Source organism: Haemaphysalis longicornis, unplaced genomic scaffold, assembly GCF_048455015.1.
Source record: "Haemaphysalis longicornis isolate Haplotype H1 unplaced genomic scaffold, Haemaphysalis longicornis Haplotype H1 scaffold_4, whole genome shotgun sequence".
NCBI classification, from domain to species: domain Eukaryota; kingdom Metazoa; phylum Arthropoda; class Arachnida; order Ixodida; family Ixodidae; genus Haemaphysalis; species Haemaphysalis longicornis.
The window spans coordinates 66,047,289-66,065,121 of NW_027526361.1; the positions used below are offsets into that span (position 1 = coordinate 66,047,289).

The 17,833-nt window shown below is 49.5% G+C and overlaps 1 pseudogene; it reads left to right on the top strand.

Annotated features, from left to right (window-relative positions):
- The first annotated feature begins 982 nt into the window (after positions 1 to 982).
- Positions 983 to 17,565, top strand: LOC144179779 (uncharacterized; annotated as a pseudogene).
- The last annotated feature ends 268 nt before the right edge of the window (positions 17,566 to 17,833 follow it).

Below are 17,833 nucleotides of genomic sequence, written 5' to 3' on the forward strand. Positions count from 1 at the left end.
ACACATTTTTGCGAGCGCTTTCTGGAAACAGCGGAGTTGATTGCGATCAACTATTGTGAGGGCTTCGCGGAACCTTACTGCGCAAGCGCTATTTAGGAAATCGCACTTTATCAGCCAGGAAATCTGTAAGCCAGCTAGTAAACACCGAAGTATGGCACACGCAGGATGGGCATCCATGTAGCATACACGTTGTTCGGCACAAGTGTAGCGTTCGTGCGGTGGTACAGTGGTCTCGAGCGTCGTGCCCATTTGATCAACGTCGCAGGTTCGATTCCTCGTCGAAGTATTTCTTTTCTTTTCTGAAGGTTCTATCAATTACGGAAAGACGTGCTTTTTGAAACGGAGTGTTTGTTTTATTACGGCCTTTCCGTACTACGGATTGTCCGTTCTTAAAATTCTTTCCCTTGTCTAAATTACGGGAATGTGTCCAGCGACATTTTACCAGCAGCTTTCTCCGTAAAATTGGACAATTTTTTTAACAGTGTAGGGTGTACCTGCAAGTTCAAGCAATTACAAGGAGAGGCAGTTGGCTCGACTGTGTCAGAATGGAAGCAGTAGACACAATTACAGAAGGGGGAAGAAGGCTTTCAGTCGAGCACAGACACCTGGAACTGATACCAAGCAAGAAAAAAAAATCAACAAACGCTAGAAAAAAAAAACGAAAATCGCAGCGTTCTTAGTGCAAATCATAAGCTCCTTGCTGGCTGGCATTCCTCTCTTTTTATTTACATTACATTTACATAACTACCAGTTCATTTTGGCGATATCAGTATTATAATTTCATATTTCTTGTTTAGCAGGCGGTTGTAAACTGCGTACCATTGTTGCGGGTGTTTCCTGACAATCCAGCGGTAAGCCTTGTGTCGAGTAGGCCCCTCTGAACAATCTTAATCATCGTTATTGTGTGGTGTATGGTAAGGTAATTACTCTTCTTGAAATTCAACTTGTTGAAACTGAGGCACGTATAAATGGGACTAAAGCAATGACAGGTAAATTGGGGTTGCCCGTCTTAAGCGGCTGCTCTTCCTTGAAGTAATAGTACTTAGTCGAAGAATCTGAACGTGGTGTTCAACCTCTCAAGCTCTTGTTTTCGGTTTGCAGGCAGCCAGGGCGTGATAATTCGCCGTCTTGGTGTGCCACGTTGGGTGCGCCATGTGACGGACACCCCTGTCGTGCTGGACTGCGAGTACGTGTACAACGAGAACGATCTCAAGTTGGTGGTCAAGTGGTACTTCAACGAAGGACTCGAACCGGTGTACCAGTGTATAACGGAAATGAAGGTGCGCGAGACATTCGGAGTGCTCTAGAGGCGTCTGGACGACGCGTACTCTGTGAACTCCAGGGACGACTATTCGCAGCACCGTGCCATTCGCATACTGAGGCCCACCAAAGAGCTTAGAGAAAATTAGATCTGTGTAGTGGCATCGCTGGCTGGCCACGATGCCCGGTACCAGGACATGACCGTCTTCGGTGAGCTGCTTTCTTGTAAAGAGATTATGGTGATGGCTGGAAAATCTCCCCTCAGCACCCCAGAACCCCAACACCTCAGAGCCCGAACATGCCTCTAAAAATATATGCGTTCACACAGGGCGAAAACTTCAATCCCGTGCCTTTTACAATTAGGACTTCCGTCAGAACTTCTCTCACGCAACATAGCCTTACTTCTGTTTCCCTTCACAGACAGCCAATCCAACCTTGCGCTGCTGAGCACGAGGTCACGGGTTCGATTCCCGGCCGCGGCGGCTGCTTTTCTGATGGGGGCGAAAAGTGAAAACGCCCCTGTGTATGAGATTTCGGCACACGTTAAAGATCCCTAGGTGGTCGCAATTAATCCAGAGCCCTCCACTACTGTGCTAAACATTGCCTGCGTTGCGTCGGCGCGTTAAACCCTACAATCAATCAATCACCAAACCCAGCCACTGAGCTCGTATGGGTCTGCCGCCAACATCCCAGCTCCAATTCTCGGTCTAGTATAGAGAGATGGGGGTGTGTGGTATACGCAGCGACCGGCCTGAAGACCGACGTCCTACGGATAGACCGAGCCAAGGCCACGGCGGCGGCTTTTGATCTGCCGGAATGATAGTGGCACATGCCTCTCCTTCTTCTATATCTCTTCCCCTTGATCTGCTTTCTTTCATTTAATAAACGTTTTACAAACGAGCTAACAAAGCGCTGCTCTGTAAGCTCCCCGTGACACATCACGTCCTTCCGGTTTCTTTGGTGCCGTGACCTTTCCAGCCTGCCCAGAGACGCTCCTTCAGAAGCGGGGCCAGCGCATAGCCTCAGCTACGTGAACAGTGGCCGGCACGTGAGGAAATCTCCGCCGTGCGAGCCCCAAGCCTTTGACGCCCCCAGAGCTTGGGCTAATGGTACGTAGCTTCGTGTCAGCGCGGTTCGTCACTACGAAGAAGCCTCCTTGTCTTCCAAACCCATGCCGCAGAGCTGAGCTGGCGTGTACGGCTCAATTATCAACCTGGTCCTAATTGTCGCGCTAATGTCTTCTCTCGCACATTCCCCTTCCTTCTCCTCCTTCTTACCCGTCCCATACCTCATCGTTGTTTCTCTCTCGCCCCTGTTCCTGGGCGCACAAAATCACACTTCCTCTCGGGTTTATCGGTTGCATTTTTTTGGGGGTGTGGGAGTCATTTAGATAAGCATGGAGCCGTACACAAGGTCACTTACCTGCCCGGTTGGTGAGGCAGTTTGTGGTGTCTGTATCTCAATTTATTGCGTGTGTCTGAAATGAGCAACCCGGCAGGGCGTGCTACAAGCGTGAAGAGGTTGATCTTTCACTTTTTTCCTATTTTTATGTCAGCTTGCCCTTGTTTCTCTCTCCCCCTTTCTGCTTCCCCTCTTTCCCCTCTCATTTTCCCGTTCTTTTTTGCCAATCCTCAAGCTTCAGAGAAAGTAGTAGGTAATGACACCCCCGTGCAAACAGTGTGGCGCGTTCCGCTATCCTCTGGTGACAACGTCTATAGCGCTGTTTGCTTTGCGTATAGCACTGCCTGTTTGCGTAAAGCGCTGATAGTTTTCTGGAAAAACCAAATTTATTGCCTCTGCTCTTTTCTGAATACGCGGTGTTATGTCTGCACATGCGCGACTCGTCATTAGCTTGTAGGGCGCTATGTCGGGGAGAAGAAGGAGCCTCAGGCAGGACGACCGTTCGTCGCAAGGCAAAACCAAATTCTATTTTGTCAGCACCAGTGTGACCCCCGTGTCCTCGTGCGCTGGCGCGGCCCCGCAGCCTGTATCCATGTCCATCGGGCTGCTGCGCGAGGAGGGGCGCTCGATCCAGCGATGTCGCTGGAGCTGCCGCTACAGGGCTCCCCCCTCAAGAGAGGAGCGGGAGTGACGAGCGAAAAAGTCGTGCATGTTTCCAGTGGACACGCCGAGGTCGTCTTGTTAAAGGGGGCAGAGCAGGTTCCAACGAATTGACTTCGGGCGGCTCGAAGTACGCGGGCTTCAGGCGTTCGATTGCCACGGTGTCTGGAGAGCCGTTGATGTGCAGTACGAAAGTAGTCGAGTGACGTTGAACGACTGGATAGGGGCCGAGGTAATGTGGGCACAGTTTTCCTCGGACGGGTCCGTAGCGCACGAACACATGCGTGGCAGTTTTGAGGTCAGGGTGCGTGTAAGTCGTCGAGTTCTTTGCAAGGCGTGTGGGCTGAGGCCGAAGGTGTCGAAATATAATAATGAATGGCCCTTCACATAAAAATAGAAGATACACGAAGCCTTTTGTCATTGCCCGAAGCCCAGGACCCAAGTTTTGAAGTACAATTTGAAGGAAGGGATGACGGGAGATGAGGTTGCGGAGGAAATACAATTAATGCCTTCTTCACTGGTAAAGTCAAGCCAAGAGTAAAGCACGAAATCTGTTCGTATAGGCTGGTACAATTTGCACTGAACAGTCGAATTAACACATATTTCTGAAAACCCATTCAACAAAACATCATTGTTATCCGTGATCACAGGTTCACAGGTTTTCGTAACTGCGCAGGAAGCGTTGATGTCTTCCTCACTATAATGTTACAAACTCAGGCGATATATATAAAAGAAAACCGAACCTTTTTTTATGCAACGGGAGAGGGAGGGCTCGTACAGTGCTTAGTATTGAAGGAAAAACAGTTGTTTAAGCTTTGAAATGGAATAAAAGACTCTGTGCCATTCCACTGTATGAAGAAGGATGGCCAGCGGAGCCGGGCGCGGTCCAAGGCATGCACGAAAATCGATTTTGTAGAATTCAAATTTGGCGCCCTTGGAAGACCGCCTCATAGTCTCTGCAATGGCAGAAAGAGGGCGCCAGGAGTCCGCTAGAAGTAGGAGTTCCTGTATAAACATCCCCCTCGCGAGGGGCACCATCAAATGCAGAGCATTTCCGGGGGCGCACGACGTTAAGTAGTTTGCGTTACGTTTATGTTGTTGCACTTGTGGCAACTGCTGACGAGAGAGCGCTCGTCAGCAGTAATTTGAATGAGTCAACGATATAAGGCGCGTTAGTAGCGTCCCATTCTGTGACGGCTTTGTGGCGCAGTGGGTAGAGCACCATGTACATTGATTGCGTTCCGCCCGCAGGGTGGAGGGATCTAAACCTGGCGCCGGATAGTATTTTCTTTTTTATATAGTAGGTGCAACGACGGTGCGGACCACGGACGTCAATGCGGGTGACATCGTGAGTTACTGAAATGCTCTGCATTTAAAACCTCTCGTAGGTTATCAACGTACTCACTTGCAGGGACAGGTTTCAGAGACTCGTCGAACAAGTCCGCTGGCAAACGCAGAGGTGTACCGTAGACGAGCTCAGCTGACGTGCACGAGAGGTCCACTTTGTACGCGCTCCGGATTCCGAGAAGCGTGAGTGGTAGCCGTTGGACCCGCTCGGTGGGGCAGCCATGTGCAGTGAGTGAAGCCTTGAGGTGTCGATGAAAGCGCTCCACAAGGCCGTTCGACTGCGGGTGGTACGCAGCTGTTCGCAGACGAGTCGTTCCGAGAAGACGCAGTAGTTCGGTGAACAGGGATGACTCGAACTGCCGGCCGCGATCGGTGACAACGGTGGAAGGGCATCCGTAGCGCGACACCCAGGTAGACACAAAGGCTGAAGCTACTGTAAAGGCCGTGATGTCGGGAAGAGGGCAGGCTACGGGCCAATGTGTGAACCGGTCAACACAGGTTAGAATGTACCGGTAAACTTGGCAAGGGGTAGGGGGCCAACGATGTCAACGTGAGCGACAGAAAAACGTTCATCGGGCCTGAGGAATGGCTTGGCAGGGGGAACGGAATGGCGTTGGACTTTAGAACGCTGGCACGGCGTGCAGGCTCGTACCCAGTCTCGAATGCCAGCGTTCATACGGGGCCAAACGTAGCGGGACGCAATGAGTTTTTGAGATGCCCGAACGCCGGGGTGGGCCATGTGGTGTATGGCGTCAAACATGCGGCGACGATGTGAGGCAGGTAGGAAGGGTCGAGGAACACCTGTGGACGTGTCGCAGACGATGGTCACACCACGAAACGGTACATCTTCAAGCTTGAGTGCGGTAGGTGCTCCACGTAGACGGGAGAGCTCGTTGTCGTTGGCTTGCGTCGTAGCCAGTTCTTGTACGTCAAGCGGGTCGGTAACTGCTTCCAGCGTTCCTGGTGAAATAGCATTTACATCGTCCATGCGACTCAGTGTGTCTGTAGGGGAATTGGCCACACCACTGACATGCTGGATGTCGGACGTGAACTCCGAGAGGTATGCTAGTTGACGCACCTCTCGTGGAGCGTAGAGGGTGTCAGGGCGGTTCAAGGCGAACGTGAGCGGCTTGTGATCAGTGAAGATCGTGAACGTGCGTCCTTCGAGGTGATGTTTGAAGTGACGAACAGCGAGGTACATGGCTAGCAGTTCACGGCCGAAAACGCTATATCGTGTCTGAGCCGGAGTCATGCGCTTGGAGAAAAACGCTAGCGGTTGCCATGCACCTTTAACTTGCTGCTGAAGGACAGCTCCAACGGCAGAACTTGACGCGTCGGTCATGAGTGCCAACGGAAAGCTCGGATTTGGATGAGCCAGCAGTGCAGCGGCGGCGAGAGCGCGTTTGATGGCCGTAAATGCCCTTTCAGCAGCATCGTCCTAATCAAGTGAAGTGGATGACCGTTTGGTGGAAAGCAGCCTGTCGAGAGGTTCGCGCAGCGTGGCACAGTTCCTAATGAAGCGGCGGTAGAAATTTACCAGCCCTAGGAACTGGCGGAGCTTTGTCAGTGACGCTGGCTTGGGAAAGTCGATGATTGCATGAACCTTGGCGGGGAGTGGACATATGCCACTGGCGTCCAAACGATGACCAAGGAAATTGAGGGCAGTGGCACCAAACTCGCTCTTGGAGACGTTGATGACGATGCCGTGAACAGCGAGACGCGCGAAGAGAAGGCGAAGATGCTTCAGATGCTCTTCCAGGGATGTGCTGGCCACCAGAATGTCGTCAACGTAGGCGTAGACGAACGGTAGCCCTCGTGTGACGGCATCAATGAAACGCTTCAATGTTTGTGCAGCGTTGCGGAGTCCAAATGGCATGCGGAGAAATTCGAACAGGCCGAATGGGGTTGTGATGGCAGTTTTGGGGATGTCTTCTTCTGCAACGGGAATCTGGTGGTAAGCACGAACCAAGTCTATCTTAGAGAATATCGTGGCCCCGTAGAGAGTGGCGGTGAAGTCTTGGAGGTTGCGTAACGGATAGCGGTCAGGAACGGTCTTGGTGTTCAAGGACCGGTAATCTCCGCAGGGGCGCCAGTCACCAGTTTTCTTGGGCACCATGTGCAGTGGTGATGCATGGTTACTGGATGATGTACGGATGATGCTCAGTTCCATCATGTGCTCGAATTCCGCTCGGGCGACTTTGAACTTGTCAGGCGCAAGCCGCCGTGGTCGAAAGAAAACGGGAGGGCCAGTGGTGATGATGTGATGACGGACGTCATGACGAACAGGCTGAGTCCAGTCAGGTGGTGCTGTCACGGTTGGGAAGTCCCGCAGCAAGGTGGTGAACGGTTCATCGGCAACTGTAGCACAGGATGGTGCTAGATTAGCGGCTGCCTCCGCTGACACACCTTGCACTGAGAGGAGTGTGGTAGCATCAAGTAGACGCTGCCGCTTTAGGTCGACGAGAAGGCCATGTTTTGCGAGGAAGTCGGCACCGAGGATGGTGTTGCGAACGTCGGCGACGAGAAAAACCCACCGGAAAACTCGGTGGAGCCCCAGGTTTAGAGTGAGTGAGCGTTGCTTGTAGACGGGTATGCAGGTGCCGTTCACTGCTTGTAAATGCGAGGTGGCACGAGAAGCACGATCCGAGCGTGTAGCGGGCAAAACGCTCACCTGGGCACCGGTATCGACGAGAAAACTCTGTCCGGTGGTGCGGTCGGTGACGTGAAAGAGGCGACATTCCTGTGTTGGGCCGAGATCGCTTGTCGCCGTTAGCGGTCGGCCAGGCCGTTTCCCGTCCAGGCGCAGGGCAGATGGCAGTGGCGGGTATCAGCGCTGAAACGCCGGTGGTAGTAGCGAATACCCGGGTTAGGCGATTCACTGCGTGGGCGCTCTGGGCGCTGTCGCTGCGACGACGAGCGACGGCGTTGACGGGAACGTTGCGGCGAGACATTGCGGCGTGTTGCGGCAACGATGATCTTCTCTAGACGATCGCAAAGGCTGTCAAGTCTAGATGAAGCGGCGGACTCACTGGACGATGAAGCGGGGTTCCTGGGGCAGGGAGGAGACGGATGCTTAGCCGATGCAACCGCGGCCACTTAAGAAAAGGGGGTGGCGACCTCCATGACTTTGTCTGCCAGCGCGGCGAGTGCCTGCAGGTCCATGGCTGCGGCAGTGGCGAGGACCATTTGGACATTGGAAGGTAGGCGCTGAAGGAAGAGCTAACGCAGCAGTGTGTCATCCATGGCATGAGAATGCGTGCCAAGGAGTTGCTTCATGTGCCGTAGCAGTTGGCTTGGCCTGCGGTCGCCGAGCTCCTCGGAGGAGAGAAGCTGTTGGATGCCCGTGCGTTCCGAAGCAGCTGTGCGCTCCAGGAGTGCAGCCTTGAGCTGGTCGTAAGGCGCTGCGGGGCGGGTGTGGTTGAACGAAGTAGGAATGTCGGAGATCTCCTCTGCGGCTGTCGGCGGAAGGGCTCCGACGACGTGGAGAAATTTGGTTTCTTGAGAGGTGATCCGAGCTAGCTGGAATTGCGCCTCTGCTTGCAGAAACCAGGTCGTCGGGTGGCGCTCCCAGAATTGTGGAAGCCGAACGGTCAAGGCTGAGACTGTTTCTCCGGCTTATCGCGAACGGGTTGGGTCCTGGTTGTCGAGGGACATGGCTCTACATTCACCTCGGTGGCGTGTTCGGTAGGGTCACCAATTGTAGGGCGCTATGTCGGGCGAGAGGAAGGAGCCTCAGGCAGGACGACCGTTCGTCGCAAGGCAAAACCAGATTCTATTTTGTCAGCACCAGTGCGACCCCCGTGTTGTTGTTGTTGTTGTTGTTGTTGTTCCTGGCGATTTGGCTCATACCCACGTGGGGGTTGGCCAGGAATCGGGCGTGAGAAGGGCTAATGCGCCCGCCTAAAACACCGGAAACTAATACACCTCCCCGTGTCCTCGTGCGCTCGCGCGGCCCCGCAGCCTGTGTCATGTCCATCAAGCTGCTGCGCGAGGACCGGCGCTCGATCCAGTGATGTCGCTGGAGCTGCCGCTACAAGCTGAAACATTCCTAATTTACATGAGCGTTCTGGATAAAATGGGAACTTTCAATAATCTGTATTGCGGGTCGCAGAAATCTAACGTTTTAGCGCGAGAAGACGAAAAAAAGCTCCCTTCAGTGTCCCGTTGTGTTTGAGCTTTCTGTCGATATTTTGGTGAGGGGGGTGCGTACGAGGAATGATGAAAAAAACTCGCTCCTTACGAAAAGTGGTACGCATTAGTCGGCAATCCAAAAGAAAATTGACCCCTCTGCCCCTGCAGCAAAATAATTATGACACCTACCCTCGTGAAGGACAGATGCATGTTATTCAAAGGATGACGCATAAGGGGAAAATTGATCTTATCGAGATTTACAACAGGGTGGCACAAAAGTTAGAACGACTCTAAGTATAGAGTGAGAGTGTTTGTATATTTGCAGGTGCAGGAATACCCCCTCCCCGCAGGAAAGAGTAATTGATTCATTAATGAGACAGAAGAGGCCTGCCTCGCACAATGCTGTGCTCGCTACTTAATTAAAATGGTTGGTCAATATGTGATGAGGGTAAAATGCTTAAAAAAATGAACCAGCTTCGGAAAGAATGAGAGCGTTTTGAAGGTGCCAGGAACTTACACGGCCTGGCTAAAACTACATGCCGTGTTTTGGCTCGTACAACTAGCATGTGAAATTGTGCAAAAAGTTTCGCCGTTTTTCTAAGTATGTAAACCTTTGTTTTCTTAAATGCGGACTGGTATTATTTAGGATACTCTCTCAGTCATTTTTTAACTGCATTAGGTTTCAGGTCTATATATTTGAATCTGAAACAGAGAACAGTCTATTAAAATTTCTCATGTCACGTGAAGAAGGACTAGTAGCAAGAGGTAAGCATTCTGACTCTGCGGGGGACGAAAATACGATCAACCTTAGTATATTATAACATCATTTACGCCTATTTTTTTCCAATACAGGGATGCTTTCTTTTTGTAGTCATGCCGTATTATATACATGATTAGTTCATTGTAAGCATCACCAACCAAGGCAGACCTACAGCGGTGCGATTTCTCCTAAAAATACAACCCCAACCTGCGCTTCTGGCTGCGCGAGTAGAAAGCAGGCCACATTTTCTGTCATAGTTGTATTTCTTCTTCATTCGTTACAGTGCCGGCCAAGTCATTTTCCTTCAACTACAGCAGCTCTCCGATAGGGGACCAGCTGCTTCAGTCACAGCCGCGCAGGGTGAGCCTTCTGCGCACGGGCCAGAGCCCGTACCCGAAACCCGAGCTGAAGCTGTTCCTCATCAAGGGAGGCAGGCGGAGACCCGTGGGAGAGGCCGGGGTCCGGACCTTCACGAGGGCCTCGGCCGAGGGGCTCTTCGACGTGGTGCTTCACGCGGACATGGCCGACAGCCAGCTGCCCTCGCTGGACGACGTCTTCGAGTGCGTTCTCGAGATTCCCTACAGCGACTACGTGCTCACCCGCCGCCTGAGCGTCGCACACGGTGAGTGGCTCCCCAGCAATCTCCTGCCATCTGATGTGCAAAGAGGTGGTAGAAATTCCGGGTGTGTGTTTGTAGAGCACCATCGGCAGTGTCTTATGCAGTTGCGCACTGCTGATGACGGTCCATTATTTGCCGTCTATGCGGGACCGTCGCAGTTCATTGTACAAGCTGCGGGCTCAAACGTATACCATGGCGTCCTGCTGTGGTATAACCTTTCTTTAGAATTTAGATCGCAAGAAGGAATGCTTGAGTTGTGGATGCGCTCAGTGCTCATCCAATTGGTGTAGCGTTCTCAAACAAGTCGACTCCAGAAAAAAGGAGAAGAAGAAAACATAGAATTAGACCGGATGTACGTTCGAGGGGAAAGATTGCGAAACGAATAATGCCTTTTTTTATTCCTTAGCGCCTCCTTCTCTTAGGTCTTCCAGGCTAGTTATGCTCTTTTACAGCGAACATATACACAGCAGCACATCGGCGGCGGTCGATGCTCATCCGTCTACGCCCCCTCGTCAAAACAAAAGAAGATGTCTCCTCTTTCTCTCGAATGCGCTTCAACTCTCAATCTAATGTAGGTATGGTAGAAAAAAATTACTTAATTTCGCTGCCACGGTGACTCCATCATTAAGCCGAGTTTTATATTTGAGAAAACGGCTGTAACTCTTGTTTTATCGAAACTATCCCCAGACAAATTATGTGACAAATAATGCGAAGACGACTCTAAGATTTATTCCGCTTTTAATTGACGCGGTTCACAGGAAAGTTGTAACTATACTCGGTGACAACTTAAGAACGGCACCGGAAGTTGCCGCTGTGCCTTATCACCGTAGCCCGATGTTTCTCCGCGCGGCGCAAGTAGGGCGGTACTGGGAATATTTTGAACAGGGCGTGGGCCGTTCCCGTGATTTTTTGGACTTATTATGCTTATAAACGACTCCAGTGACGACAAACAAACTGCGTGAGACAATGCAGACGATATCACGCATTCATAGCAAACCTCTTTCAAAACGCGCGCGCACTGACGTCACGGGTCCGGCGCTTTGGCGGAGTGATACACTACGTGAGGTGGTGCCGTTCTTGAGTTGTAACCGAGTATAGTAGGGAATTGAATGTGGTGTTAAATGCGTCGAAACTGGAGAGGTTATGAGGCGAGCCGTGATAGAGGGCTCCGGATTAATTTAAACCTCCTGGGGATCTTTAGCGTGCGCCGAAATCGCGAACACACGGGCGGTTCCGCTTTTCCCCTCCGTCAGAAAGGCGGCCACCGCGGCCGGAAATCGAACCCGAGTCCTTAGCCTTAGCAGCGCAACGCATCAGCCACTCAGCCGTCGAAGCGGGAAATATTGGGGAATTTCCGTTTCTTCGCATTACACGGTAGTCTACGGGTGAGAAACGGGTAGCCGCAAGCTCCCCCGTGAGAATAAAAGACGACTCCTTCCAAGTTTTATTCAAGGCTGATTAAATGGAAAGTAGGCTCAATCACAGATTACAAATAAACATGTTTTTTTTTTGCCATGGATCCGCTGATTCAGGTAAAGCCCAGCACTGCTTCGCTGCTCGTCCTTCACAAAGTGGAAGGGCTGGCAAGTTTGTTTAAGGATGCTTTAAATGCTGAGCCTCGAAGATGGCTCTGATCCCCTGCGGTACACAAGGAATTAGCAGGATCATCGCAGATTGTTTCCGACTGTTATTTTCGAATCTATCCCTGGCATGGTCTTTATTTTGTATCACTTATAGTAAATGGGAAGACTGTCGACGATACTGAAGGAAGCCCACACGCGTATTTGAGCAGTATGAGTATGTATTTAAGGCGAGCATTTCCAGAGTACGCATCGGCATTGTACCTATTCCACTCGTTGAAGCGAAACAACGTTGTTATAACACTACTATCAAAGATACTTATAAATACCCAGTTATGGAAGTTTAAGAAGTTTAGTTATTGAAACTAGAAGTTTCAACTAGCTTGTTGAAAGTAAGTATGTTTTAAGTTATGGAAGTTTAAGAAGATACGCCTTACATTGCAAAAGAATAATTGCTACAGTGGCGTCTTTCGCACTGAGTAAACGGCCGAAAGTACTTGATTGTAGGGTTTAACGAGGCGACACTACACAGGCGATGAGGCGCGCCGTAGTGGAGGGTTCCGAATTAATTTTGACCACATGGGGATCTTTAACGTGCACCGAAATCTCGAACACACGGGCGGTTTCGCTTTTCCCCTCCGTCAGAAAGGCGGCCGCCGCGGCCGCGATTCGAACCGGCGACCTCGTGCTCAGCAGCACAACCCCTTTGCCACTGAGCCACCGCGGCGAGTAATGCCCGAAAGTACAGCTTGCGCCAAATACGAGAAAGTATCCGATCAAAAATCTGTGATCAAGGCTGTTTATTGTTTCACGCCTTAAACGCAAAGGACGGAACAAAAGCTCCTGAATTTAATTCGTGTGGTTTCAACAAACAGTGGTAAGAAGTTGAGGGATTGCAAACTAAAGGTGTTTTTTTTTGTATATCCAAAGGCGTCTATGTAAATTTTTAGGTTGCATCGCCCTAAGATTATACCAAGGAGATTGTATGTATAGAAAGTTTCCAAAACCCAATTGTTTTTTGAAGAAGCCGCTGAGGGGGCTCTCCGTACACTGGTGTTCGTAAAGCATTGCAAGTTTCTTCCGGCGTAGCGAATCTTTGCTGATGGGCCTTAAGCATTTATTGAATGCCACTCGACGATGGCGCCGCTTTAATGGCTCGCCTCATTACCCAGTGTTAAAAGCGAATTACGCCTACGACAGAAGAAAGCTTTGGCTATTCACCCCTTCAGGCCTGCACTTCCTGGCTGCCGACTTATTCCCGCCCTTTGTTGGTGAGCTTTATCTTTGTGGGGGGCTCTCGGGACATCCTTTTTGTCGCGGTCAATGATCGACAAAAAAAAAAAAAGGACGGCAGGCGGGCCGTAGGAGAGAATGCTATCAAGGGACCGATCTTGACAGAAAATGTCTGTCCTGAAATGGTCGAAGGCGGAAAAATTTAGCAAAAAAAAAACTTGGCGACTCTTATTATCGTGCTTTTTTCTGTTTCTCATACACCTTGAACTATATTTCTGTTCTGGTTTTTGATTGGTGGTGCTTTGAAACTTAGTGGCGACGACTCTGGTCGCATTAGAGAGTACGCTCACTAAATTTCAATTCAATGCGATTCAATGTTTTATTTATCTTTCATAAACAGTGACATAAAGGAGCAATCACAAAAAGCTACTGCGATGAGTAGCTTGACGACTTGACTGTCCCCTTAGAACGACAGCAGCGTTTAGTGCGTAAAACGTAGTACATAAAAAAAGGAGAGAGACAACGGTAGGTGCAGAATGAAAGGCACACAAAAACCGGCACACAATGACACAGCGGCAAAAAAATAAGGGATTACACATAACTCAAGCAAAGTCTAGCAAAATCAGATAATGTTACACTGTCTTCATAAAACATATCATGAACATCTTCCCATGATGTGCTTGCAATGTCAACCGGTTGTTTTTATTTTAAGCTGTTTAATAATGAAAGAAGCTGTTTCCTGAGCCTTGGTATTCATAAAGCGATGGAACTGGCACTGTGTGTAGTTCTGCAAACAATTCTGCTGTGTGAGACAAATAGGACATCTTACAAGAAAATCTAATAATTCGTTTTGCAGCAAGACCAACTTCATAGTATTAACATTTGTGGTTGTGCAACACACAAGAACACCGTCGTTAGGAATGAAAGCAAAAAAGAAAATGCCGCGTATCTGCTCCTTTCGTTCAAAATGTCGGCGAAAGACGGTAGTCTACTGGCGCTCCTGCGAAGTAAATGCCTCCCTTTTCTTACCCGGTGACCTCTCATTCTCTTCCTCTCCCGTCTCGTTCCTCCTAAAACAACGCGCTAGAGGGTTGCTCAAGTCAATTTAAATCTACCGCGTTCCACTGCGCTAGGTCGGGCGCCTTGATTCCAGTGCTGCCGTACGGCGGAGACGCGTGTGAATTAAGGCACCTTACTACAACGTTTATAGAACCTCGTTGCCCTATCCACGAGTGTTCCAAGCGGAACGTGGAGCCTATCTAGGGGGACCTTTTATTACTGTTAAGGCTTGATTTCTTAAAATTCCGCAAGGAGATATAGTGGCGCAGGCGAGAGCACGTGGACGGAGTGAATGTTTTTCTGCAGCGGTAGTGTTTTATTTGCCATCGCAAAATCCAAGCATCTATATTTTTTTTAATTACGTAACACTGTAAATATCACATGTGCATTGATTTTTTGTCTGATGTTTGCGTAAGGTCTTGTTCTTGTTCAACAATGTTTACAAGTATGGACACTGACACCGGATTTATACGTTTAGATTTGGTTGTTGGGATATAAAACTATTGCGCAGCTTCTTTCCCTTTGGCCAGGTGGGTGAATTGAGTCACAGACAGACAGACAGACAGACAGACAGACAGGCAGGCAGGCAGGCAGGCAGACAGGCAGGCCAGGCAGGCCAGGCAGGCCAGGCAGGCAGGCAGGCCAGGCAGGCAGGCCAGGCAGGCAGGCCAGGCAGGCCAGGCCAGGCAGGCCAGGCCAGGCCAGGCAGGGCAGGCCAGGCAGGGCAGGCCAGGCAGGCAGGCAGGCAAGCAGGCAGGCAGGCAGGCAGGCAGGCAGGCAGGCAGGCCAGGCAGGCAGGCAGGCCAGGCCAGGCCAGGCAGGCAGGCAGGCAGGCAGGCCAGGCAGGCAGGCAGGCCAGGCAGGCAGGCAGGCAGGCAGGCAGGCAGGCAGATCAAAATTTCTGCGTTTAAGTACCCCAAAAAAGACTACCGTCTTTAAGAATAAGTCTTAAATGAGTAGGTTCACAGTAACTGGGAACAAAGTACAACTTTACAGCAAGAACCCAGTAGTACGTGAAAGCTTTTCAACCAAGAAATCAAGGTGTGCATCCCATAAAATGTCTGGGAAAAATATATGGGCAGACTTTTAAAAAACTCTGACAAACACGAAGACAAACAAAATAACAGACAGACAAACAAACAAAAAACAATAAATAAATAAATAAATAAATAAATAAATAAATAAATAGATAGATAAATAAATAAATAAATAAAATAAATAATTACATAAATAAATAAATAAATAAATAAATAAATAAATAAATAAATAGAGCAGCTAACGATTACGTCTTTCTGCTACAGTTTCGGCACTGAACCTCATTTGATCTAGGTAAAATATTTTGTACAGTAATGTGCTTTTTCTACGCATCCACGTCTTCAAGCCACAATAAAGCAACCGCATTTGCAGAATATTACGATGAAACCTGCGATGTAGTAGGTTTTCGGGTCCTTTGTTTGTAAGCGGAAGCGAACCCTCGGTGATGTTATTCCACGTTTTATAAAAAATATCTTACCGAAAGCGCATGCAACGAGCTAAGACCAAAATTTCGCTACCCAACCTACGGTAGGCTCTTAAGGACGGAGCAAGAGCACAAACTACAACTGCTATGCTCCAAAATACCACAATGTAACTACAACTGCGACTACTACATCCCTTAATGCCCCTTACTAATCTGTGCATTGTTTGGTGGTGTCTACACTACGGGCACTTCGGTAACTTTCCATCAACGAGTACGGCTTAAAAAACTGATTCGCCGGAACCTAAGCACAACAAACCGGTGGAAAAACCCTGGCCGCACAGTCAATTTAATTTTTGCAGTTGCCGCTGCCTGAATATTTAATCTGCTGCATGAGCATTCACGAAATCGGCTCTGCTACCGAAAAGCATTTCTCCTATTGAGGGTGTTATGGCGCGTAAACAGAGGCTGGAGTGTTATTCTCTAAACGCGATTAGCGCACTTCGACGGTGACGGCTCGATGCTAATCCAATTACTTTTCGTCTACGGGCTCCAAACAAAAGCTCGTTGCTCTCAGTCGTCAGCGCGAATCGAAGTTGATGCGTAAATGGTGTTGTTACAATCAAGCAGGGAAGCTGCGCTACCACAGATGGCTTGGTGTTCCGTAGCTACAATGTATTATGGGTATTCGGATTTGCTGGCGTCAACTTCGATGTGCCTGATAATGCTGTAACGAGCTGGGAAAACACGTGCTTGCGAAGCCATTGTTTAGTCCGCCTCCGTGTGCTGTATTCCCCGACATTTCATGCAACCAACCGGACCAAATTCGAGCTCCAGTCAGATTCTTCTGCTTGTTAATAAAGCATTTAGCCTTGTTTCTCGCCCATCACTTTATTTGTATTCCTTACAACAATTACAATAGTGTTTCAATTTTCTTGATTTCAGGTAAATTTCATTTTAAATCTGCCTGATTCCACACGTCTGGAGAAGAAACAAATATGCAGAACTGGGACAGAAAGCTTTTTTTTTACCAGCTTGGCATGACGCTCCCTGCTTTCTTCACAAGTAATCAACACTGATGCAGTATTACTGGCTACCGGAGTCGGACAATGTAACAATAACAACTTCCAGCGAACACTTAAAAAGAAAGCGACTACTCCCAAGACCCCGTACTTGAAAATACAGAACAATTATTATGCTTGAGTTAGTATCACAACAGAATCACGATATCAACTTCAAATTCAAGAATAGATGCAGACAAAACGGTTACGCCACTGCAGTGGTTTGAATTCGAATTCTAAACTTATCTAACGCGGACACAGGCGCCCCCTTTTCTTGCCCTCCCCCACTTTATTTTCTCATGTCGACATGCAAATGAAGTTTACTCCGTGATCCACGAAAATTGTCATGCCGAACTATTTTCACGTGTGTTCAAGCCAACAATTTGGGATTGATACCGACGCTCTGTATCAGGCAAAACAGGAGCACGGACAGCCCTACTTCTGTGTCCTAATTTACTTATGTTATTTGTTCTGCAGCAAAACATTCTTTGTGAAGCGTTCTCTGTATTTTTCAAAGTGGCAATTTTTGTGTTGTGGAGTTCTGTCCCCGAACATGTTGTACAGGCGATTCATCGGGCCTCGTCCACTACTGTTTCCTTCCTTTCCTTTTCGTTCGTTTACAGAGCTTACCTTAGGAGCCTACGGTGAGTGGCGGTGCGGCCGGATTGGCGACCTCGTATATTCTATCAAGCGGATCACTGGGAGGCAAATTTGGCTCTCTGCTCGCAATGCAGCGCATGCGTACCCTTTACGCCGGAGCGCACGAGCGCGTCCGGCGACCATAAAAACTTTTTACGGTCGAACGCGAGCTTGCGTACTCCTGTATTAAGCTAGCGAGAAAAAAAAATTTGCCGCGTATCTGCTCCTTTCGTTGCAAATGTCGACAAAAGACGATAGTCTTTGTCGACATTTGCCAAGTAAATGCCCCCCTTCGCTTTACCGCTCACTTCTCATGTTGTTCCTCTTGCATCGCGCTCTTCCCAGGGGAAGCCCGCTAAAGGTTTATTCAAGCCTATTTAAATTTAGCGCGTTCCACTGCTCCAAGCCGGGTGCCTCGATGCCAGCGCTGCCGTACGGCGGAGACGCGCATAAATTGAGGCGCCCTGCTTCAATGTTCATAGTACCGCGTTTCCCTAGTCCACGTGCGTTTCAAGCAGAACGTGGAACCTATCTAGTGGAACCTTTCGTAATTGTCGCCACTTGATTTGTTCAAATGCCGCCAGAAGCTATATGGCACGAGCGACAGCACGCGACGGTGGAGTGATA